The sequence below is a fragment of the Carassius auratus genome, unplaced genomic scaffold (assembly GCF_003368295.1).
Source record: "Carassius auratus strain Wakin unplaced genomic scaffold, ASM336829v1 scaf_tig00041693, whole genome shotgun sequence".
Taxonomy (NCBI): domain Eukaryota; kingdom Metazoa; phylum Chordata; class Actinopteri; order Cypriniformes; family Cyprinidae; genus Carassius; species Carassius auratus.
The window spans coordinates 5,283-30,107 of record NW_020526671.1 but is presented as its reverse complement, the minus strand read 5'-3'; the positions used below and the strand labels follow the sequence as shown (position 1 = coordinate 30,107).

At 45.3% G+C, this 24,825-nt stretch overlaps 9 non-coding genes and 2 pseudogenes across 9 annotated transcripts; all 11 read right to left on the bottom strand.

Annotated features, from left to right (window-relative positions):
* Window positions 1-681: 681 nt before the first annotated feature.
* Window positions 682-845, bottom strand: LOC113085503 (U1 spliceosomal RNA). The gene has a single exon (XR_003284291.1). It is a non-coding gene; the product is annotated as a U1 spliceosomal RNA (small nuclear RNA).
* Window positions 846-1,219: 374 nt separating this feature from the next.
* On the bottom strand, window positions 1,220-1,393 carry LOC113085500 (uncharacterized; annotated as a pseudogene).
* A 7,985-nt stretch (window positions 1,394-9,378) lies between these two features.
* On the bottom strand, window positions 9,379-9,542 carry LOC113085502 (U1 spliceosomal RNA). The gene has a single exon (XR_003284290.1). It is a non-coding gene; the product is annotated as a U1 spliceosomal RNA (small nuclear RNA).
* Window positions 9,543-9,916: 374 nt separating this feature from the next.
* Window positions 9,917-10,107, bottom strand: LOC113085495 (U2 spliceosomal RNA). The gene has a single exon (XR_003284285.1). It is a non-coding gene; the product is annotated as a U2 spliceosomal RNA (small nuclear RNA).
* A 1,895-nt stretch (window positions 10,108-12,002) lies between these two features.
* LOC113085501 (U1 spliceosomal RNA) lies at window positions 12,003-12,166 on the bottom strand. Its single transcript, XR_003284289.1, has one exon. It is a non-coding gene; the product is annotated as a U1 spliceosomal RNA (small nuclear RNA).
* Window positions 12,167-12,540: 374 nt separating this feature from the next.
* On the bottom strand, window positions 12,541-12,714 carry LOC113085499 (uncharacterized; annotated as a pseudogene).
* A 6,000-nt stretch (window positions 12,715-18,714) lies between these two features.
* Window positions 18,715-18,878, bottom strand: LOC113085504 (U1 spliceosomal RNA). Its single transcript, XR_003284292.1, has one exon. It is a non-coding gene; the product is annotated as a U1 spliceosomal RNA (small nuclear RNA).
* Window positions 18,879-19,252: 374 nt separating this feature from the next.
* On the bottom strand, window positions 19,253-19,443 carry LOC113085497 (U2 spliceosomal RNA). The gene has a single exon (XR_003284287.1). It is a non-coding gene; the product is annotated as a U2 spliceosomal RNA (small nuclear RNA).
* Window positions 19,444-21,338: 1,895 nt separating this feature from the next.
* Window positions 21,339-21,502, bottom strand: LOC113085494 (U1 spliceosomal RNA). The gene has a single exon (XR_003284284.1). It is a non-coding gene; the product is annotated as a U1 spliceosomal RNA (small nuclear RNA).
* Window positions 21,503-21,875: 373 nt separating this feature from the next.
* LOC113085496 (U2 spliceosomal RNA) lies at window positions 21,876-22,066 on the bottom strand. The gene has a single exon (XR_003284286.1). It is a non-coding gene; the product is annotated as a U2 spliceosomal RNA (small nuclear RNA).
* Window positions 22,067-23,677: 1,611 nt separating this feature from the next.
* Window positions 23,678-23,859, bottom strand: LOC113085498 (U2 spliceosomal RNA). Its single transcript, XR_003284288.1, has one exon. It is a non-coding gene; the product is annotated as a U2 spliceosomal RNA (small nuclear RNA).
* Between the last annotated feature and the right edge of the window lie 966 nt (window positions 23,860-24,825).

Sequence of the window (24,825 nt, the reverse complement as noted above, 5' to 3'; positions counted from 1 at the left end):
AGAGCCACGTGCCTTATGTCACCGGAATCCTTGGCTCGAGCCGAAACGAGACGCAGGTCTCAGATTGGCCCGTCGCTCTGACGAAATTTTCGGGTATTTTGGATTTTGTCGAAAACCTTCTTTTGCAACCTGGCGCCAGGTATTTGGCCCAGTCCCACCCAAATCAGCACAGAAAGCTTCTCTGGAGTCTGACTGTCAATAATCATCCAAAAAAAGAGGACATTTCCATTCACCTTGGCGAGGGGACCTCAAAACGTGCTAAGGTGGCGTGTCCGAGGTGGCTCGAATGGCTATAACTCCAGGAAGGAGTGAGATCCCTTCACCCAAATCGGCACACCTGTGCAGGGGCTCAGTCCGAGGCCAGGTGAAAAAGGGCGCGGCGACAGGCCACTAGGTGTCGCTGTAAGCGACAACAAAATTAATACGAATCGAAAAAAAGGACAACCAAACAACATGGAGACAGTTACAGCTAGGCTGCAGTCAGTCCAATCTACTTTCAAAGTAAGGTCTGCGCTATGTTCGAACTAAACTACCCACCAGGGTCCGATTTTTCAAGAGCGCAAGTGACTTTGTTTCACAGGCGCACAACACATATCTCGCATGTGACAGAACTCCCCATTCTGAAAGGAAAATAAATAAAAAACTGTAAAAACCTCTTCTGCTTTGTTTCACCAACAATTTCAGGGGAGAGCGCGAACGCAGTCCCCCACTACCATAAATTATGCAGTCGAGATTCCCGCATTTGGGGAATTCGCAGGGGTCAGCATGGCCGGAGTGCAATGGACAAGCCTCGCCCTGGGTGAACCGCCTTCTTGATCATGGTGTCTCCCCTGCCAGGTAAGTATGAAGGCCCAGGCGGTCAGCCAGAGGTGTGATTTGCATCTCTACCATCCTCACCAACGGTTAGCCCTCCGCCCCCCCTCCAGGAAAGGAAGGACGGGTGCCTTCCGTTACTGGCCTGGAAACTGCCAAGCTCATGGGCCGGTGCTTCCCAACGCCAGTTTTAGATGACTCTCTTTAAACAAACACACCTGATTCGATGCGTCACCTCGTCTGTGAAAGACTTCAAGACCTCAGGTGGGTGCATCGTTAGTGGAAGAGTCCAAGACCCCAGGTGGACACATCAGGAAAAAAGTTTGCAATAAACCACAGCATCTGCAATGGCAGCTCTCATTCCTTGTTCTGCTATTCGACACAATAAATGGCAATCCCCAAAAAGGGAAAGCACACCGTTCCTGGAGACACTGCAATACCAGGCCGATGCATGGAGTGGACGGAGCAAGCCCCGGCTCCAGCTCCGTGATCTAAAAATCCATTTAATATGTAGTCCCCGGACGGGGGACGTATCAGATATTAAACTGATAAGAACAGATTTTTCTTTCGAAAAAGTTTTATTGTCACCATTTACATTTTTTCCATTTGCATTTTTTCTTTTTCACACAACATTTTCTTTTTAATCACACATTAAAACAAGCAATATAATATATAATAAATACACATGGTAAAATGAAAGAAACAATCATTGTTAAAAAGCATTTGATTAAAACCACAGTGTTTTGCTTGTTTTTAAAAGTCCATTATTGAGGTGTGTTTAAAAGGTGCGGTCAGTTCCAAAAGTAAAATACAAATTTTAAAAAAAGCAAACAAGCCTCGTTATATATATGTTAATAAAACCTCTTTCATGATAAAACAATAAAAAACACCAATTAAAAATCATCTATTGTGCAAGACCGGGGGTGAGTCCTTATCAAGTGGGTCATCACCCCACTCTCCAGAACAGGGACATGAGATGCTACTTTATGGACTCAGCGGAGATCCCCTCTCCTCCGGCCCGCTGGCCCGCTGTTCCCGTAGCCAGAGTGGTGAGGGTGCATCTACGGGCGGCCAGGGTCGGTGCCTGCCGGGACCCTCTCCGTGCGACCCCGGCCCCCCCGTCCGAATATCGTCGTCCGGTACCCCTGCAGCATTGATGTTACCTTTAGCTCGCATGCATGGAGGGTTACCGTAACGCGCTTCCCCACCAGCAGGTTTCTGGTGGCCCAGATGGCATCCTTGATGACGTTGAGGGTGAGCCAGAGCGAGGTAAATTTCTGTGCCGTCAAGTCCTTCAAGCCCCGGCCCACCCCAAGGATGGCGAGCTGGTACCCGAACTGGGCCCCACCCGCTGGTAGGCACGGGAAATACAGGGGGCCGGTCTTGGCCCACAGGTCCCGCGCAGTGCTGCACTCCCAGAGCAGGTGGTGGACGGTCTCCGGGGAATTGCAGCCGGACCGCGGGCAGATGGGGTTCTTGGCCATGCCTCTGGAGTGCATAACCGCCCTGACCGGGAGGATCTCATGAGCCACCATCCACGATAAGTCCTTGTGCCTGTTCTGGAGAGCGGGGTGAGCCGCGTTCCGCCAAACCTGTTTGGCCTCACTTGGTGTGAGGCCCGGAACTGGACTCACCGGTTCCCGGTCCTGCACAACAGAGATGAGAGACTTGTGTTGAGTTAAAATGGTGACATCTTCACTCTCTAAAAGGTATTTCTTTAAAAACTTTTTTATAAAACTGTACTCTTTGGGCAAGTTAAAAGACACTGGGGTTTTCAAGTCCACTGGTAAAATTTTCAGTGTTCGTAGGTAAGACCCCATCCAAAATCGCGCCATTGCAGCCGTCTTGTTTTCTTTGGATGGGGTCGTGGCATAACTAATGTGCAGGGCGGTGAAGCGGCTGCCTAAAAACAGGTGGGGGTCTGGGAGGCCTTTTCCACCGTTCTCCGGCCTTTTCTTGATGGTCTCCCTCTTCAGGCGCTCCCACTTGGACCCCCACAGGAAGTAAAACACCGCCCTCTCCAGTTTCCCCAGGAACCACCGAGGGGGGCTAAAAACAGAACAGACAAGTAAAATCAGAGGTAAAATCACAGATTTAAAAATTAAAACCTTGCCTTCCATCGTCATCTGTCTTAGTCCCCAAAACCCCAGTCTTTTCCTAACTTTCCCTAACAAGTCAGTCCAGTTTTCCCGTCCACCCCCGTCTTTATCAAATTTAACGCCTAAAATCTTAAAATCGTTGTCTTTAAAAACCAAATCAAGTCCTCCTGTGTCCACGTCTCCCCACGGCCCGAAGAGCTGGGCCTCGGACTTGTTTCTATTGAGTTTGGCGCCCGAGGCCCGACCGTACCAGTCAGTCAAGTCCAGTGCTCTTCGTATTGATAAAACGTCTGTGGCTAAAAGAGTTACGTCGTCCATATATAAAACACAGGTCGCCGTCAGTCCCCCCGTCCCAGGAACGTCCAGTCCTTTGATCCATTTGTCCCTTCTCAAGATCTGTGCCAGTGGCTCGATGCAAGCCACATACAGAAGAGGAGATAAAGGACATCCCTGACGGACACCACTGTGTATGTTCACAGCTTTGGAAAGATGCCCATTTATTAGAATTTTGCTGACTATTCCCTTGTACAGCAGTCCCACCCAGGCTATAAACCTCTTTGGAAACCCCATTTTCTCCAGAACCTGGAAGAGGTACTGGTGCGAGACTCGATCAAATGCTTTTTCAAAATCTAAATTTAGGACTACTAGCCGAATATTTCTGTCTCTCGCGTAACAGATGGCGTCTCTAATCAGCACTAGGTTGTCTGTTATCTTTCTTCCGGGCACAGAACAAGCTTGATCCGGGTGAATCACGTCCTCTAAAACAGTTGACATGCGTGTTGCTAAAACTTTGCTAAAAAGTTTATAATCGAAATTTAAAAGTGTTATGGGTCTCCAGTTTTTTAAGTCAGTCCGGTCACCTTTTTTGTGAAGTAAAGAAACTATCCCTATTCTAAAACTGTCTGGAAGTCTGTCGAGGGTCTCAAACTCTTTAAAAACTGTCAAAAGCTCTTGTCCTAAAATGTCCCAAAATGTTAGATAAAACTCCAGGGGAAGTCCATCCACTCCTGGGGACTTCCCCTTTTTAAAACCTCCAAGAGCTTTTTGGGTTTCTAAAATGTTCAAATCTTGGGCTAAAATCTCATTTTGACAGTCGACCCTTTTCTCAACAAAATTTAAAACTTCTTTTACGGTGTCTGAGTGTACCTTTTTAAAACTATATAAAGCCCCATAAAATTTTTCCACATCCTCTAAAATCTCTTTTGTTGTGTTAACCTCCCTATCCCCTGTTTTAACCCTGGTTAACCCCCCACCCCTTGTTATTATTTTCTTAAAAAAATATCTGGTACACTTTTCCCCTTCTTCAATTTCTCTCTCTTTGCTTCTTAAAAGGACCCCTTTACTTTCTATATTGGCTAAAACTGACATTTCCTTTTTTACATCCTGGATTTCATTGTTAAAATCAAAACCATTATTTAAAAGATTAAAATACCTTTGTAGTCTTTTTTGCAACCCCAACATGCATTTCTTTTCCCTACTCTTCTTTTCTTTCCCTATCTTTCTAAAAAACTGTCTCGTCCGGTCCTTTACCATCTCCCACCACTGTGCACGTGTATCATAAAAGTCTTGGAGGGTCTGCCATTGGCTGAACTGTTCCCTATATTCTAAAATTACATTCTTGTCTTCCAACAGGGAACAGTTCAGCTTCCACAGCCCTCCCCCTACCGTCACACCCATGGGCAGTGAAAGGGTGCAAGACAGCATCATGTGATCAGAGAAAAAAAGGGGGGTTAATGTAGCATCGGTTGGCGGGCAGTCCCTTGTAAACACGTAGTCGATTCGAGAGGCTTTGGTACCATCACCACTGAACCAGGTGAAGCCCTCCTCTCTTTGATGCAAAATTTTAAAACAGTCGACTAAATTAAAATCTCTGACTAAACCCTGCAATAAAACCGACGTTTTGTCCACTCTGAAATCCTCCCCTACCCTTTTCCTGTCTGTTTTAGATAAAACACAATTAAAATCCCCTGCTACCATTAGGGGAGCCCTACCTAGCATGTGGGGTTGCAAGTCTTCTAAAAGCTCATATCTTTCGTTCTTTTCCGTAAAACCATATACATTAAGAACATTAAAATCCCTGTCTAAAAAGGTCAGATTTACTAAAAGTGCCCGGCCTTGCCTCACCACAGTGCTGCCCTTCACCAAGATGTTAGGATTATTAATTAAAACCGCAACTCCGTCGTTTTTGTTAAAATTTGATCCGCTCCATATGGAGGCTCCTGCGGACCATAGCTCTTCCATTTTTGTGTACCTAGTTAAAAAGGGCAGAGAACACTCTTGTAATAAAAACAAATCTGACTTAAAAGATTTTAAAAAGGACAAAATACTCTGTGCTCTAATGGTGGACCTCACACTTCTGACATTGATAGTAGAGATGGTGAGGGCCATGAGCAGTAGGGTTAAAAAGGTATGAGGCATTTAAAACAGAAGACAAGAAAAAGACTACAAAAATATGATTAAAATCATGTTACATCTTGTAGCATTTGTCTTTCCTTTTCCCCAGATGAGCTGAGGTCAGGAGGGCAAATGCCTGTCGCTTCAGAGGCCACAGAGGGAACCTCTTGTGGCTCCTTTGGCGATGATGCTGTTAGCTTAATGTGCAAAAAGGAAACCTCATTTGGGGACTCTAGGGGCCACATGCGCTCCAGATCTACCGAGTCGGAACTATCGAGCTTATATGCTGCCCTAGATTTTTTCTCCTCCGTTACAATCAGAGGAGACCCCGCAGGTCTTTTTTGCACCTGAGCATTAGGGAGTGAACACTCTGTCTCACTCCCGGTGGATTCTTCCACCCCATCCGAAACTGTTACCAGTGATTCTTCCTCACTTTCCTCTCCTTCCATTACCATTTCCTGTTCCGTTGCCTCCGCCCCTGTGGCCGCCCCACTTCCTCCTTCCTGCCCAATCCCTGAGGCCGGCTGGGAATTTGAAATTCCCGCCAAAACCTCAGGGACCGCCTCCTCTCTCCTTTGTTCCTTTGTTTGTTGCCCATGTGGGGCGGCCATTTTTAGCTTGTTGGCAAAACTTTTAGGGCAGTCTCTGTAGAGATGGTTTGTTTCTCCACAAAGATTGCACCGTCTGCCATTGGTACAGTCATCAAAACTGTGACCAATTTCTCTACACTTCCCACAGATTAACTCTTGGCATGCTTCAGCTAGATGACCAAACCTTCCACACTTTCTGCAGAGTTTGGGCATTCCTTGATAATGTATGTAGCCTCTGTTCTCTCCGAGCACAATCATGGAAGGCAGATGCTTCAGGCCCTGGTAGCCCCCAGCGTCTTCCCATTGTTTAATGGGAATTCGCCAGGAGCATGTCCAAATGCCATCTTCATCTAACACTTTGACAGGCTGGCCTCGAACAGTGCAAAATCTACCCAACCAAACACAAATATCATCTCCAGTCACGGTTTCATTGAACATCCTGACAATCACAGTTTTAAGTGTGTTATCAGAAAGTTTCTCAACAGTGAACATGGAGAACTGGGCTTTAACTGATTCAAACCTTTGCCAAAAGTCATTAAGTAGGGAAGCGGTTTTAAAACTAACATCAAATCCTTTGTTCAAGGGCAGAGTCATCAAACAATTCAGGTCGTCACATTTAAAAGCTAGGGTCTTTTGGATCAGCTTCCTGGAAAAGTCCATACGGGACATTCCCAGGAGCTTCCCCTCACCCTGCCTGAATAAAAAACGCACGCTGTGGTGCCTCCGCACGCCGGCACGGGCAGCCGACATGATGGAGGCACCAACAGCCTAAAAACTTAAAACAACAATAAATACAACAATAAATAACAAAATAAATAATTAAAAGACCTCACCTTAAAAGTTGTTGGAGCCCGAAGCAGCAGAGTTCAATATACCTCTCGAAGTTGTGTGACTCAAGATATGAAACGATCTCGAGTCAGGAAACCTCCAAGAGGCGATCGCAGTCTCAACCGTCCGACAAGATACTTGATCTTAGCCAAAAGGCCGAGAAGCGATGCTGCTAAGACGCAGCAGGGAGGAAGCCGGACACGGCGATGCCCATCTCGGCTTTGGTAAGTTTTGGGAGACCTAAAAACGCTGGGGGATGGTACCCTGATAGCACACATACATCTAGGAGACGTCTATTTGACATATGAATTTACATCTGCAAGATGTAGTTTTAAGGCTGTTTGCTCATCTGCAATACGTCTATTGGACGTCTCCTTTTAGCAGTGTTTGGAAGGTTACTTTGGAAATGTAATAGGTTACAGATTACAAGTTACCCTGTTTAAAATGTTATAGTAGTATAACTTTTTCAATTACTTTATTAAAGTAATGTAACTAATTACTTTTGAGTACTTTTAGATTACTTTTCTAAATTTGTGAAAATTAAATAATAATAAATAAAAACATATACATCAACTCAAATACAGTTATCTAATAAGCATGTGTCATTCCTGTATAATAAACTCCTGAAACATTGGTGTTTTTTTAAACTGCTGTCTCTTTGTATATGATATGATAGGTAAAATGCATGACGTGACACAGAGCAGTTCTAGAAATGATGTTTATGTGCTCATGTACTCCTATATTGAGGCGGCAGAGGCTGACAACACTGCAAGCTTCAGTAGGCCTATTTGTATTAAATGAAACTGCATGTTTTTGCCATTAATTTACAGGAAGGGCGGACTGGGAAAAACAAAAAATTCTGTTAAAATTCTGGAAATTATTAGGGCGTATGTCTCAGAACAGTCAGTGCAATTTGGGAAAGAAATCAGTGAAATCTGTATGTGGATGTGTGTAAATATTCAAATGTAATTGCCTTTGTAATCGTTAAAAATTTCATAAGTAACTTTAATTTAATTACTAATTTTTTCTTCGTAACTGTAACTAATTACAGTTACATTCATTTTGTAATTAAATTACGTAATGCTGTTACATGTAACTAGTTACTCCCCAACACTGCCTTTTAGATGTCAGATAGATGTCAATTAGATGTCTTTTAGATGTTTATGATTTAGAAGGTATATAAAACTGACATCTGAAAGGCGTATGTCAGACGTTTGTAGATGGCAGATGCTTTCCAGATCAACAGTTCTTTAACAGACATCTTGCAGACGTAAGTGTGCTATCTGGGTAGTACCCTCCCCTGTCTACAACGTCACCGGGCCTCGTCCCGATCGGCCTGACGGAAAGTACGGCATGGCTCGTAACTCCCAAACGGTTGGTCGCAGAGCCACGTGCCTTATGTCACCGGAATCCTTGGCTCGAGCCGAACGAGACGCAGGTCTCAGATTGGCCCGTCGCTCTGACGAAATTTTCGGGTATTTTGGATTTTGTCGAAAACCTTCTTTTGCAACCTGGCGCCAGGTATTTGGCCCAGTCCCACCCAAATCAGCACAGAAAGCTTCTCTGGAGTCTGAGTGTCAATAATCATCCAAAAATAGAGGAAATTTCCATTCACCTTGGCGAGGGGACCTCAAAACGTGCTAAGGTGGCGTGTCCGAGGTGGCTCGAATGGCTATAACTCCAGGAAGGAGTGAGATCCCTTCACCCAAATCGGCACACCTGTGCAGGGGCTCAGTCCGAGGCCAGGTGAAAAGGGACGCGGCGACAGGCCACTAGGTGGCGCCGTAAGCTGAAAAATAGGGAAAATGTAATGTAAATGGACAATCAAACAAAGATGAAAACACCTGCAACACTGCGGGATGGTAGTACCCTCCCCTGTCTGCAACGTCACCGGGCCTTGTCCCGATCGGCCTGACGGTGGAACTGCAGCGACGGAAAGTACGGCATCGCTCGTAACTCCCAAACGGTTGGTCGCAGAGCCACGTGCCTTATGTCACCGGAATCCTTGGCTCGAGCCGAACGAGACGCAGGTCTCAGATTGGCCCGTCGCTCTGACGAAATTTTCGGGTATTTTGGATTTTGTCGAAAACCTTCTTTTGCAACCTGGCGCCAGGTATTTGGCCCAGTCCCACCCAAATCAGCACAGAAAGCTTCTCTGGAGTCTGACTGTCAATAATCATCCAAAAAATAGGAAATTTCCATTCACCTTGGCGAGGGGACCTCAAAGCGTGCTAAGGTGGCGTGTCCGAGGTGGCTCGAATGGCTATAACTCCAGGAAGGAGTGAGATCCCTTCACCCAAATCGGCACACCTGTGCAGGGGCTCAGTCCGAGGCCAGGTGAAAAAGGGCGCGGCGACAGGCCACTAGGTGTCGCTGTAAGCGACAACAAAATTAATACGAATCGAAAAAAAGGACAACCAAACAACATGGAGACAGTTACAGCTAGGCTGCAGTCAGTCCAATCTACTTTCAAAGTAAGGTCTGCGCTATGTTCGAACTAAACTACCCACCAGGGTCCGATTTTTCAAGAGCGCAAGTGACTTTGTTTCACAGGCGCACAACACATATCTCGCATGTGACAGAACTCCCCATTCTGAAAGGAAAATAAATAAAAAACTGTAAAAACCTCTTCTGCTTTGTTTCACCAACAATTTCAGGGGAGAGCGCGAACGCAGTCCCCCACTACCATAAATTATGCAGTCGAGATTCCCGCATTTGGGGAATTCGCAGGGGTCAGCATGGCCGGAGTGCAATGGACAAGCCTCGCCCTGGGTGAACCGCCTTCTTGATCATGGTGTCTCCCCTGCCAGGTAAGTATGAAGGCCCAGGCGGTCAGCCAGAGGTGTGATTTGCATCTCTACCATCCTCACCAACGGTTAGCCCTCCGCCCCCCCTCCAGGAAAGGAAGGACGGGTGCCTTCCGTTACTGGCCTGGAAACTGCCAAGCTCATGGGCCGGTGCTTCCCAACGCCAGTTTTAGATGACTCTCTTTAAACAAACACACCTGATTCGATGCGTCACCTCGTCTGTGAAAGACTTCAAGACCTCAGGTGGGTGCATCGTTAGTGGAAGAGTCCAAGACCCCAGGTGGACACATCAGGAAAAAAGTTTGCAATAAACCACAGCATCTGCAATGGCAGCTCTCATTCCTTGTTCTGCTATTCGACACAATAAATGGCAATCCCCAAAAAGGGAAAGCACACCGTTCCTGGAGACACTGCAATACCAGGCCGATGCATGGAGTGGACGGAGCAAGCCCCGGCTCCAGCTCCGTGATCTAAAAATCCATTTAATATGTAGTCCCCGGATGGGGGACGTATCAGATATTAAACTGATAAGAACAGATACTACACTTGATCTTAGCCAAAAGGCCGAGAAGCGATGCTGCTAAGACGCAGCAGGGAGGAAGCCGGACACGGCGATGCCCATCTCGGCTTTGGTAAGTTTTGGGAGACCTAAAAACGCTGGGGGATGGTACCCTGATAGCACACATACATCTAGGAGACGTCTATTTGACATATGAATTTACATCTGCAAGATGTAGTTTTAAGGCTGTTTGCTCATCTGCAATACGTCTATTGGACGTCTCCTTTTAGCAGTGTTTGGAAGGTTACTTTGGAAATGTAATAGGTTACAGATTACAAGTTACCCTGTTTAAAATGTTATAGTAGTATAACTTTTTCAATTACTTTATTAAAGTAATGTAACTAATTACTTTTGAGTACTTTTAGATTACTTTTCTAAATTTGTGAAAATTAAATAATAATAAATAAAAACATATACATCAACTCAAATACAGTTATCTAATAAGCATGTGTCATTCCTGTATAATAAACTCCTGAAACATTGGTGTTTTTTTAAACTGCTGTCTCTTTGTATATGATATGATAGGTAAAATGCATGACGTGACACAGAGCAGTTCTAGAAATGATGTTTATGTGCTCATGTACTCCTATATTGAGGCGGCAGAGGCTGACAACACTGCAAGCTTCAGTAGGCCTATTTGTATTAAATGAAACTGCATGTTTTTGCCATTAATTTACAGGAAGGGCGGACTGGGAAAAACAAAAAAATCTGTTAAAATTCTGGAAATTATTAGGGCGTATGTCTCAGAACAGTCAGTGCAATTTGGGAAAGAAATCAGTGAAATCTGTATGTGGATGTGTGTAAATATTCAAATGTAATTGCCTTTGTAATCGTTAAAAATTTCATAAGTAACTTTAATTTAATTACTAATTTTTTCTTCGTAACTGTAACTAATTACAGTTACATTCATTTTGTAATTAAATTACGTAATGCTGTTACATGTAACTAGTTACTCCCCAACACTGCCTTTTAGATGTCAGATAGATGTCAATTAGATGTCTTTTAGATGTTTATGATTTAGAAGGTATATAAAACTGACATCTGAAAGGCGTATGTCAGACGTTTGTAGATGGCAGATGCTTTCCAGATCAACAGTTCTTTAACAGACATCTTGCAGACGTAAGTGTGCTATCTGGGTAGTACCCTCCCCTGTCTACAACGTCACCGGGCCTCGTCCCGATCGGCCTGACGGAAAGTACGGCATGGCTCGTAACTCCCAAACGGTTGGTCGCAGAGCCACGTGCCTTATGTCACCGGAATCCTTGGCTCGAGCCGAACGAGACGCAGGTCTCAGATTGGCCCGTCGCTCTGACGAAATTTTCGGGTATTTTGGATTTTGTCGAAAACCTTCTTTTGCAACCTGGCGCCAGGTATTTGGCCCAGTCCCACCCAAATCAGCACAGAAAGCTTCTCTGGAGTCTGACTGTCAATAATCATCCAAAAAAAGAGGACATTTCCATTCACCTTGGCGAGGGGACCTCAAAACGTGCTAAGGTGGCGTGTCCGAGGTGGCTCGAATGGCTATAACTCCAGGAAGGAGTGAGATCCCTTCACCCAAATCGGCACACCTGTGCAGGGGCTCAGTCCGAGGCCAGGTGAAAAAGGGCGCGGCGACAGGCCACTAGGTGTCGCTGTAAGCGACAACAAAATTAATACGAATCGAAAAAAAGGACAACCAAACAACATGGAGACAGTTACAGCTAGGCTGCAGTCAGTCCAATCTACTTTCAAAGTAAGGTCTGCGCTATGTTCGAACTAAACTACCCACCAGGGTCCGATTTTTCAAGAGCGCAAGTGACTTTGTTTCACAGGCGCACAACACATATCTCGCATGTGACAGAACTCCCCATTCTGAAAGGAAAATAAATAAAAAACTGTAAAAACCTCTTCTGCTTTGTTTCACCAACAATTTCAGGGGAGAGCGCGAACGCAGTCCCCCACTACCATAAATTATGCAGTCGAGATTCCCGCATTTGGGGAATTCGCAGGGGTCAGCATGGCCGGAGTGCAATGGACAAGCCTCGCCCTGGGTGAACCGCCTTCTTGATCATGGTGTCTCCCCTGCCAGGTAAGTATGAAGGCCCAGGCGGTCAGCCAGAGGTGTGATTTGCATCTCTACCATCCTCACCAACGGTTAGCCCTCCGCCCCCCCTCCAGGAAAGGAAGGACGGGTGCCTTCCGTTACTGGCCTGGAAACTGCCAAGCTCATGGGCCGGTGCTTCCCAACGCCAGTTTTAGATGACTCTCTTTAAACAAACACACCTGATTCGATGCGTCACCTCGTCTGTGAAAGACTTCAAGACCTCAGGTGGGTGCATCGTTAGTGGAAGTGTCCAAGACCCCAGGTGGACACATCAGGAAAAAAGTTTGCAATAAACCACAGCATCTGCAATGGCAGCTCTCATTCCTTGTTCTGCTATTCGACACAATAAATGGCAATCCCCAAAAAGGGAAAGCACACCGTTCCTGGAGACACTGCAATACCAGGCCGATGCATGGAGTGGACGGAGCAAGCCCCGGCTCCAGCTCCGTGATCTAAAAATCCATTTAATATGTAGTCCCCGGACGGGGGACGTATCAGATATTAAACTGATAAGAACAGATTTTTCTTTCGAAAAAGTTTTATTGTCACCATTTACATTTTTTCCATTTGCATTTTTTCTTTTTCACACACCATTTTCTTTTTAATCACACATTAAAACAAGCAATTTAATATATAATAAAAACACATGGTACAATGAAAGAAACAATCATTGTTAAAAAGCATTTGATTAAAACCACAGTGTTTTGCTTGTTTTTAAAAGTCCATTATTGAGGTGTGTTTAAAAGGTGCGGTCAGTTCCAAAAGTAAAATACAAATTTTAAAAAAAGCAAACAAGCCTCGTATATATATATATGTTAATAAAACCTCTTTCATGATAAAACAATATTATATATATTATATATAGCATTGATGTTACCTTTAGCTCGCATGCATGGAGGGTTACCGTAACGCGCTTCCCCACCAGCAGGTTTCTGGTGGCCCAGATGGCATCCTTGATGACGTTGAGGGTGAGCCAGAGCGAGGTAAATTTCTGTGCCGTCAAGTCCTTCAAGCCCCGGCCCACCCCAAGGATGGCGAGCTGGTACCCGAACTGGGCCCCACCCGCTGGTAGGCACGGGAAATACAGGGGGCCGGTCTTGGCCCACAGGTCCCGCGCAGTGCTGCACTCCCAGAGCAGGTGGTGGACGGTCTCCGGGGAATTGCAGCCGGACCGCGGGCAGATGGGGTTCTTGGCCATGCCTCTGGAGTGCATAACCGCCCTGACCGGGAGGATCTCATGAGCCACCATCCACGATAAGTCCTTGTGCCTGTTCTGGAGAGCGGGGTGAGCCGCGTTCCGCCAAACCTGTTTGGCCTCACTTGGTGTGAGGCCCGGAACTGGACTCACCGGTTCCCGGTCCTGCACAACAGAGATGAGAGACTTGTGTTGAGTTAAAATGGTGACATCTTCACTCTCTAAAAGGTATTTCTTTAAAAACTTTTTTATAAAACTGTACTCTTTGGGCAAGTTAAAAGACACTGGGGTTTTCAAGTCCACTGGTAAAATTTTCAGTGTTCGTAGGTAAGACCCCATCCAAAATCGCGCCATTGCAGCCGTCTTGTTTTCTTTGGATGGGGTCGTGGCATAACTAATGTGCAGGGCGGTGAAGCGGCTGCCTAAAAACAGGTGGGGGTCTGGGAGGCCTTTTCCACCGTTCTCCGGCCTTTTCTTGATGGTCTCCCTCTTCAGGCGCTCCCACTTGGACCCCCACAGGAAGTAAAACACCGCCCTCTCCAGTTTCCCCAGGAACCACCGAGGGGGGCTAAAAACAGAACAGACAAGTAAAATCAGAGGTAAAATCACAGATTTAAAAATTAAAACCTTGCCTTCCATCGTCATCTGTCTTAGTCCCCAAAACCCCAGTCTTTTCCTAACTTTCCCTAACAAGTCAGTCCAGTTTTCCCGTCCACCCCCGTCTTTATCAAATTTAACGCCTAAAATCTTAAAATCGTTGTCTTTAAAAACCAAATCAAGTCCTCCTGTGTCCACGTCTCCCCACGGCCCGAAGAGCTGGGCCTCGGACTTGTTTCTATTGAGTTTGGCGCCCGAGGCCCGACCGTACCAGTCAGTCAAGTCCAGTGCTCTTCGTATTGATAAAACGTCTGTGGCTAAAAGAGTTACGTCGTCCATATATAAAACACAGGTCGCCGTCAGTCCCCCCGTCCCAGGAACGTCCAGTCCTTTGATCCATTTGTCCCTTCTCAAGATCTGTGCCAGTGGCTCGATGCAAGCCACATACAGAAGAGGAGATAAAGGACATCCCTGACGGACACCACTGTGTATGTTCACAGCTTTGGAAAGATGCCCATTTATTAGAATTTTGCTGACTATTCCCTTGTACAGCAGTCCCACCCAGGCTATAAACCTCTTTGGAAACCCCATTTTCTCCAGAACCTGGAAGAGGTACTGGTGCGAGACTCGATCAAATGCTTTTTCAAAATCTAAATTTAGGACTACTAGCCGAATATTTCTGTCTCTCGCGTAACAGATGGCGTCTCTAATCAGCACTAGGTTGTCTGTTATCTTTCTTCCGGGCACAGAACAAGCTTGATCCGGGTGAATCACGTCCTCTAAAACAGTTGACATGCGTGTTGCTAAAACTTTGCTAAAAAGTTTATAATCGAAATTTAAAAGTGTTATGGGTCTCCAGTTTTTTAAGTCAGTCCAGTCACCTTTTTTGTGAAGTAAAGAAACTATCCCTATTCTAAAACTGTCTGGAAGTCTGTCGAGGGTCTCAAACTCTTTAAAAACTGTCAAAAGCTCTTGTCCTAAAATGTCCCAAAATGTTAGATAAAACTCCAGGGGAAGTCCATCCACTCCTGGGGACTTCCCCTTTTTAAAACCTCCAAGAGCTTTTTGGGTTTCTAAAATGTTCAAATCTTGGGCTAAAATCTCATTTTGACAGTCGACCCTTTTCTCAACAAAATTTAAAACTTCTTTTACGGTGTCTGAGTGTACCTTTTTAAAACTATATAAAGCCCCATAAAATTTTTCCACATCCTCTAAAATCTCTTTTGTCGTGTTAACCTCCCTATCCCCTGTTTTAACCCTGGTTAACCCCCCACCCCTTGTTATTATTTTCTTAAAAAAATATCTGGTACACTTTTCCCCTTCTTCAATTTCTCTCTCTTTGCTTCTTAAAAGGACCCCTTTACTTTCTATATTGGCTAAAACTGACATTTCCTTTTTTACATCCTGGATTTCATTGTTAAAATCAAAACCATTATTTAAAAGATTAAAATACCTTTGTAGTCTTTTTTGCAACCCCAACATGCATTTATTTTCCCTACTCTTCTTTTCTTTCCCTATCTTTCTAAAAAACTGTCTCGTCCGGTCCTTTACCATCTCCCACCACTGTGCACGTGTATCATAAAAGTCTTGGAGGGTCTGCCATTGGCTGAACTGTTCCCTATATTCTAAAATTACATTCTGGTCTTCCAACAGGGAACAGTTCAGCTTCCACAGCCCTCCCCCTACCGTCACACCCATGGGCAGTGAAAGGGTGCAAGACAGCATCATGTGATCAGAGAAAAAAAGGGGGGTTAATGTAGCATCGGTTGGCGGGCAGTCCCTTGTAAACACGTAGTCGATTCGAGAGGCTTTGGTACCATCACCACTGAACCAGGTGAAGCCCTCCTCTCTTTGATGCAAAATTTTAAAACAGTCGACTAAATTAAAATCTCTGACTAAACCCTGCAATAAAACCGACGTTTTGTCCACTCTAAAATCCTCCCCTACCCTTTTCCTGTCTGTTTTAGATAAAACACAATTAAAATCCCCTGCTACCATTAGGGGAGCCCTACCTAGCATGTGGGGTTGCAAGTCTTCTAAAAGCTCATATCTTTCGTTCTTTTCCGTAAAACCATATACATTAAGAACATTAAAATCCCTGTCTAAAAAGGTCAGATTTACTAAAAGTGCCCGGCCTTGCCTCACCACAGTGCTGCCCTTCACCAAGATGTTAGGATTATTAATTAAAACCGCAACTCCGTCGTTTTTGTTAAAATTTGATCCGCTCCATATGGAGGCTCCTGCGGACCATAGCTCTTCCATTTTTGTGTACCTAGTTAAAAAGGGCAGAGAACACTCTTGTAATAAAAACAAATCTGACTTAAAAGATTTTAAAAGGGACAAAATACTCTGTGCTCTAATGGTGGACCTCACACTTCTGACATTGATAGTAGAGATGGTGAGGGCCATGAGCAGTAGGCTTAAAAAGGTATGAGGCATTTAAAACAGAAGACAATAAAAAGACTACAAAAATATGATTAAAATCATGTTACATCTTGTAGCATTTGTCTTTCCTTTTCCCCAGATGAGCTGAGGTCAGGAGGGCAAATGCCTGTCGCTTCAGAGGCCACAGAGAGAACCTCTTGTGGCTCCTTTGGCGATGATGCTGTTAGCTTAATGTGCAAAAAGGAAACCTCATTAGGGGACTCTAGGGGCCACATGCGCTCCAGATCTACCGAGTCGGAACTATCGAGCTTATATGCTGCCCTAGATTTTTTCTCCTCCGTTACAATCAGAGGAGACCCCGCAGGTCTTTTTTGCACCTGAGCATTAGGGAGTGAACACTCTGTCTCACTCCCGGTGGATTCTTCCACCCCATCCGAAACTGTTACCAGTGATTCTTCCTCACTTTCCTCTCCTTCCATTACCACTTCCTGTTCCATTGCCTCCGCCCCTGTGGCCGCCCCACTTCCTCCTTCCTGCCCAATCCCTGAGGCCGGCTGGGAATTTGAAATTCCCGCCAAAACCTCAGGGACCGCCTCCTCTCTCCTTTGTTCCTTCGTTTGTTGCCCATGTGGGGCGGCCATTTTTAGCTTGTTGGCAAAACTTTTAGGGCAGTCTCTGTAGAGATGGTTTGTTTCTCCACAAAGATTGCACCGTCTGCCATTGGTACAGTCATCAAAATTGTGACCAATTTCTCTACACTTCCCACAGATTAACTCTTGGCATGCTTCAGCTAAATGACCAAACCTTCCACACTTTCTGCAGAGTTTGGGCATTCCTTGATAATGTATGTAGCCTCTGTTCTCTCCGAGCACAATCATGGAAGGCAGATGTTTCAGGCCCTGGTAGCCCCCAGCGTCTTCCCATTGTTTAATGGGAATTCGCCAGGAGCATGTCCAAATGCCATCTTCATCTAACACTTTGACAGGCTGGCCTCGAACAGTGCAAAATCTACCCAACCAAACACAAATATCATCTCCAGTCACGGTTTCATTGAACATCCTGACAATCACAGTTTTAAGTGTGTTATCAGAAAGTTTCTCAACAGTGAACATGGAAAACTGGGCTTTAACTGATTCAAACCTTTGCCAAAAGTCACTAAGTAGGGAAGCGGTTTTAAAACTAACATCAAATCCTTTGTTCAAGGGCAGAGTCATCAAACAATTCAGGTCGTCACATTTAAAAGCTAAGGTCTTTTGGATCAGCTTCCTGGAAAAGTCCATACGGGACATTCCCAGGAGCTTCCCCTCACCCTGCCTGAATAAAAAACGCACGCTGTGGTGCCTCCGCACGCCGGCACGGGCAGCCGACATGATAGAGGCACCAACAGCCTAAAAACTTAAAACAACAATAAATACAACAATAAATAACAAAATAAATAATTAAAAGACCTTACCTTAAAACTTGTTGGAGCCCGAAGCAGCAGAGTTCAATATACCTCCCGAAGTTGTGTGACTCAAGATATGAAGAAATCTCGAGTCAGGAAACCTCCAAGAGGCGATCGCAGTCTCAACCGTCCGACAAGATACTTGATCTTAGCCAAAAGGCCGAGAAGCGATCGGCCTGACGGTGGAACTGCAGCGACGGAAAGTACGGCATCGCTCGTAACTCCCAAACGGTTGGTCGCAGAGCCACGTGCCTTGTGTCATCGGAATCCTTGGCTCGAGCCGAACGAAACGCAGGTCTCAGATTGGCCCGTCGCTCTGACGAAATTTTCGGGTATTTTGGATTTTGTCGAAAACCTTCTTTTGCAACCTGGCGCCAGGTATTTGGCCCAGTCCCACCCAAATCAGCACAGAAAGCTTCTCTGGAGTCTGACTGTCAATAATCATCCAAAAAAATAGGAAATTTCCATTCACCTTGGCGAGGGGACCTCAAAGCGTGCTAAGGTGGCGTGTCCGAGGTGGCTCGAATGGCTATAACTCCAGGAAGGAGTGAGATCCCTTCACCCAAATCGGCACACCTGTGCAGGGGCTCAGTCCGAGGCCAGGTGAAAAAGGGCGCGGCGACAGGCCACTAGGTGTCGCTGTAAGCGACAACAAAATTAATACGAATCGAAAAAAAGGACAACCAAACAACATGGAGACAGTTACAGCTAGGCTGCAGTCAGTCCAATCTACTTTCAAAGTAAGGTCTGCGCTATGTTCGAACTAAACTACCCACCAGGGTCCGATTTTTCAAGAGCGCAAGTGACTTTGTTTCACAGGCGCACAACACATATCTCGCATGTGACAGAACTCCCCATTCTGAAAGGAAAATAAATAAAAAACTGTAAAAACCTCTTCTGCTTTGTTTCACCAACAATTTCAGGGGAGAGCGCGAACGCAGTCCCCCACTACCATAAATTATGCAGTCGAGATTCCCGCATTTGGGGAATTCGCAGGGGTCAGCATGGCCGGAGTGCAATGGACAAGCCTCGCCCTGGGTGACCCGCCTTCTTGATCATGGTGTCTCCCCTGCCAGGTAAGTATGAAGGCCCAGGCGGTCAGCCAGAGGTGTGATTTGCATCTCTACCATCCTCACCAACGGTTAGCCCTCCGCCCCCCCTCCAGGAAAGGAAGGACGGGTGCCTTCCGTTACTGGCCTGGAAACTGCCAAGCTCATGGGCCGGTGCTTCCCAACGCCAGTTTTAGATGACTCTCTTTAAACAAACACACCTGATTCGATGCGTCACCTCGTCTGTGAAAGACTTCAAGACCTCAGGTGGGTGCATCGTTAGTGGAAGAGTCCAAGACCCCAGGTGGACACATCAGGAAAAAAGTTTGCAATAAACCACAGCATCTGCAATGGCAGCTCTCATTCCTTGTTCTGCTATTCGACACAATAAATGGCAATCCCCAAAAAGGGAAAGCACACCGTTCCTGGAGACACTGCAATACCAGGCCGATGCATGGAGTGGACGGAGCAAGCCCCGGCTCCAGCTCCGTGATCTAAAAATCCATTTAATATGTAGTCCCCGGACGGGGGACGTATCAGATATTAAACTGATAAGAACAGATACTACACTTGATCTTAGCCAAAAGGCCGAGAAGCGATGCTGCTAAGACGCAGCAGGGAGGAAGCCGGACACGGCGATGCCCATCTCGGCTTTGGTAAGTTTTGGGAGACCTAAAAACGCTGGGGGATGGTACCCTGATAGCACACATACATCTAGGAGACGTCTATTTGACATATGAATTTACATCTGCAAGATGTAGTTTTAAGGCTGTTTGCTCATCTGCAATACGTCTATTGGACGTCTCCTTTTAGCAGTGTTTGGAAGGTTACTTTGGAAATGTAATAGGTTACAGATTACAAGTTACCCTGTTTAAAATGTTATAGTAGTATAACTTTTTCAATTACTTTATTAAAGTAATGTAACTAATTACTTTTGAGTACTTTTAGATTACTTTTCTAAATTTGTGAAAATTAAATAATAATAAATAAAAACATATACATCAACTCAAATACAGTTATCTAATAAGCATGTGTCATTCCTGTATAATAAACTCCTGAAACATTGGTGTTTTTTTAAACTGCTGTCTCTTTGTATATGATATGATAGGTAAAATGCATGACGTGACACAGAGCAGTTCTAGAAATGATGTTTATGTGCTCATGTACTCCTATATTGAGGCGGCAGAGGCTGACAACACTGCAAGCTTCAGTGGGCCTATTTGTATTAAATGAAACTGCATGTTTTTGCCATTAATTTACAGGAAGGGCGGACTGGGAAAAACAAAAAATTCTGTTAAAATTCTGGAAATTATTAGGGCGTATGTCTCAGAACAGTCAGTGCAATTTGGGAAAGAAATCAGTGAAATCTGTATGTGGATGTGTGTAAATATTCAAATGTAATTGCCTTTGTAATCGTTAAAAATTTCATAAGTAACTTTAATTTAATTACTAATTTTTTCTTCGTAACTGTAACTAATTACAGTTACATTCATTTTGTAATTAAATTACGTAATGCTGTTACATGTAACTAGTTACTCCCCAACACTGCCTTTTAGATGTCAGATAGATGTCAATTAGATGTCTTTTAGATGTTTATGATTTAGAAGGTATATAAAACTGACATCTGAAAGGCGTATGTCAGACGTTTGTAGATGGCAGATGCTTTCCAGATCAACAGTTCTTTAACAGATATCTTGCAGACGTAAGTGTGCTATCTGGGTAGTACCCTCCCCTGTCTACAACGTCACCGGGCCTCGTCCCGATCGGCCTGACGGAAAGTACGGCATGGCTCGTAACTCCCAAACGGTTGGTCGCAGAGCCACGTGCCTTATGTCACCGGAATCCTTGGCTCGAGCCGAACGAGACGCAGGTCTCAGATTGGCCCGTCGCTCTGACGAAATTTTCGGGTATTTTGGATTTTGTCGAAAACCTTCTTTTGCAACCTGGCGCCAGGTATTTGGCCCAGTCCCACCCAAATCAGCACAGAAAGCTTCTCTGGAGTCTGACTGTCAATAATCATCCAAAAAAATAGGAAATTTCCATTCACCTTGGCGAGGGGACCTCAAAGCGTGCTAAGGTGGCGTGTCCGAGGTGGCTCGAATGGCTATAACTCCAGGAAGGAGTGAGATCCCTTCACCCAAATCGGCACACCTGTGCAGGGGCTCAGTCCGAGGCCAGGTGAAAAAGGGCGCGGCGACAGGCCACTAGGTGTCGCTGTAAGCGACAACAAAATTAATACGAATCGAAAAAAAGGACAACCAAACAACATGGAGACAGTTACAGCTAGGCTGCAGTCAGTCCAATCTACTTTCAAAGTAAGGTCTGCGCTATGTTCGAACTAAACTACCCACCAGGGTCCGATTTTTCAAGAGCGCAAGTGACTTTGTTTCACAGGCGCACAACACATATCTCGCATGTGACAGAACTCCCCATTCTGAAAGGAAAATAAATAAAAAACTGTAAAAACCTCTTCTGCTTTGTTTCACCAACAATTTCAGGGGAGAGCGCGAACGCAGTCCCCCACTACCATAAATTATGCAGTCGAGATTCCCGCATTTGGGGAATTCGCAGGGGTCAGCATGGCCGGAGTGCAATGGACAAGCCTCGCCCTGGGTGAACCGCCTTCTTGATCATGGTGTCTCCCCTGCCAGGTAAGTATGAAGGCCCAGGCGGTCAGCCAGAGGTGTGATTTGCATCTCTACCATCCTCACCAACGGTTAGCCCTCCGCCCCCCTCCAGGAAAGGAAGGACGGGTGCCTTCCGTTACTGGCCTGGAAACTGCCAAGCTCATGGGCCGGTGCTTCCCAACGCCAGTTTTAGATGACTCTCTTTAAACAAACACACCTGATTCGATGCGTCACCTCGTCTGTGAAAGACTTCAAGACCTCAGGTGGGTGCATCGTTAGTGGAAGAGTCCAAGACCCCAGGTGGACACATCAGGAAAAAAGTTTGCAATAAACCACAGCATCTGCAATGGCAGCTCTCATTCCTTGTTCTGCTATTCGACACAATAAATGGCAATCCCCAAAAAGGGAAAGCACACCGTTCCTGGAGACACTGCAATACCAGGCCGATGCATGGAGTGGACGGAGCAAGCCCCGGCTCCAGCTCCGTGATCTAAAAATCCATTTAATATGTAGTCCCCGGACGGGGGACGTATCAGATATTAAACTGATAAGAACAGATACTACACTTGATCTTAGCCAAAAGGCCGAGAAGCGATGCTGCTAAGACGCAGCAGGGAGGAAGCCGGACACGGCGATGCCCATCTCGGCTTTGGTAAGTTTTGGGAGACCTAAAAACGCTGGGGGATGGTACCCTGATAGCACACATACATCTAGGAGACGTCTATTTGACATATGAATTTACATCTGCAAGATGTAGTTTTAAGGCTGTTTGCTCATCTGCAATACGTCTATTGGACGTCTCCTTTTAGCAGTGTTTGGAAGGTTACTTTGGAAATGTAATAGGTTACAGATTACAAGTTACCCTGTTTAAAATGTTATAGTAGTATAACTTTTTCAATTACTTTATTAAAGTAATGTAACTAATTACTTTTGAGTACTTTTAGATTACTTTTCTAAATTTGTGAAAATTAAATAATAATAAATAAAAACATATACATCAACTCAAATACAGTTATCTAATAAGCATGTGTCATTCCTGTATAATAAACTCCTGAAACATTGGTGTTTTTTTAAACTGCTGTCTCTTTGTATATGATATGATAGGTAAAATGCATGACGTGACACAGAGCAGTTCTAGAAATGATGTTTATGTGCTCATGTACTCCTATATTGAGGCGGCAGAGGCTGACAACACTGCAAGCTTCAGTAGGCCTATTTGTATTAAATGAAACTGCATGTTTTTGCCATTAATTTACAGGAAGGGCGGACTGGGAAAAACAAAAAAATCTGTTAAAATTCTGGAAATTATTAGGGCGTATGTCTCAGAACAGTCAGTGCAATTTGGGAAAGAAATCAGTGAAATCTGTATGTGGATGTGTGTAAATATTCAAATGTAATTGCCTTTGTAATCGTTAAAAATTTCATAAGTAACTTTAATTTAATTACTAATTTTTTCTTCGTAACTGTAACTAATTACAGTTACATTCATTTTGTAATTAAATTACGTAATGCTGTTACATGTAACTAGTTACTCCCCAACACTGCCTTTTAGATGTCAGATAGATGTCAATTAGATGTCTTTTAGATGTTTATGATTTAGAAGGTATATAAAACTGACATCTGAAAGGCGTATGTCAGACGTTTGTAGATGGCAGATGCTTTCCAGATCAACAGTTCTTTAACAGACATCTTGCAGACGTAAGTGTGCTATCTGGGTAGTACCCTCCCCTGTCTACAACGTCACCGGGCCTCGTCCCGATCGGCCTGACGGAAAGTACGGCATGGCTCGTAACTCCCAAACGGTTGGTCGCAGAGCCACGTGCCTTATGTCACCGGAATCCTTGGCTCGAGCCGAACGAGACACAGGTCTCTCTACCATCCTCACCAACGGTTAGCCCTCCGCCCCCCCTCCAGGAAAGGAAGGACGGGTGCCTTCCGTTACTGGCCTGGAAACTGCCAAGCTCATGGGCCGGTGCTTCCCAACGCCAGTTTTAGATGACTCTCTTTAAACAAACACACCTGATTCGATGCGTCACCTCGTCTGTGAAAGACTTCAAGACCTCAGGTGGGTGCATCGTTAGTGGAAGAGTCCAAGACCCCAGGTGGACACATCAGGAAAAAAGTTTGCAATAAACCACAGCATCTGCAATGGCAGCTCTCATTCCTTGTTCTGCTATTCGACACAATAAATGGCAATCCCCAAAAAGGGAAAGCACACCGTTCCTGGAGACACTGCAATACCAGGCCGATGCATGGAGTGGACGGAGCAAGCCCCGGCTCCAGCTCCGTGATCTAAAAATCCATTTAATATGTAGTCCCCGGACGGGGGACGTATCAGATATTAAACTGATAAGAACAGATTTTTTTTTTTTTTTTTCGAAAAAGTTTTATTGTCACCATTTACATTTTTTCCATTTGCATTTTTTCTTTTTCACACACCATTTTCTTTTTAATCACACATTAAAACAAGCAATATAATAAATACACATGGTAAAATGAAAGAAACAATCATTTTTAAAAAGCATTTGATTAAAACCACAGTGTTTTGCTTGTTTTTAAAAGTCCATTATTGAGGTGTGTTTAAAAGGTGCGGTCAGTTCCAAAGTAAAACACAAATTTTAAAAAAAGCAAACAAGCCTCGTATATATGTTAATAAACCCTCTTTCATAATAAAACAATAAAAAACACCAATTTAAAAATCATCTGTTGTGCAAGACCGGGGGTGAGTCCTTATCAAGTGGGTCATCACCCCACTCTCCAGAACAGGGACATGAGATGCTACTTTATGGACTCAGCGGAGATCCCCTCTCCTCCGGCCCGCTGGCCCGCTGTTCCCGTAGCCAGAGTGGTGAGGGTGCATCTACGGGCGGCCAGGGTCGGTGCCTGCCGGGACCCTCTCCGTGCGACCCCGGCCCCCCCGTCCGAATATCGTCGTCCGGTACCCCTGCAGCATTGATGTTACCTTTAGCTCGCATGCATGGAGGGTTACCGTAACGCGCTTCCCCACCAGCAGGTTTCTGGTGGCCCAGATGGCATCCTTGATGACGTTGAGGGTGAGCCAGAGCGAGGTAAATTTCTGTGCCGTCAAGTCCTTCAAGCCCCGGCCCACCCCAAGGATGGCGAGCTGGTACCCGAACTGGGCCCCACCCGCTGGTAGGCACGGGAAATACAGGGGGCCGGTCTTGGCCCACAGGTCCCGCGCAGTGCTGCACTCCCAGAGCAGGTGGTGGACGGTCTCCGGGGAATTGCAGCCGGACCGCGGGCAGATGGGGTTTTTGGCCATGCCTCTGGAGTGCATAACCGCCCTGACCGGGAGGATCTCATGAGCCACCATCCACGATAAGTCCTTGTGCCT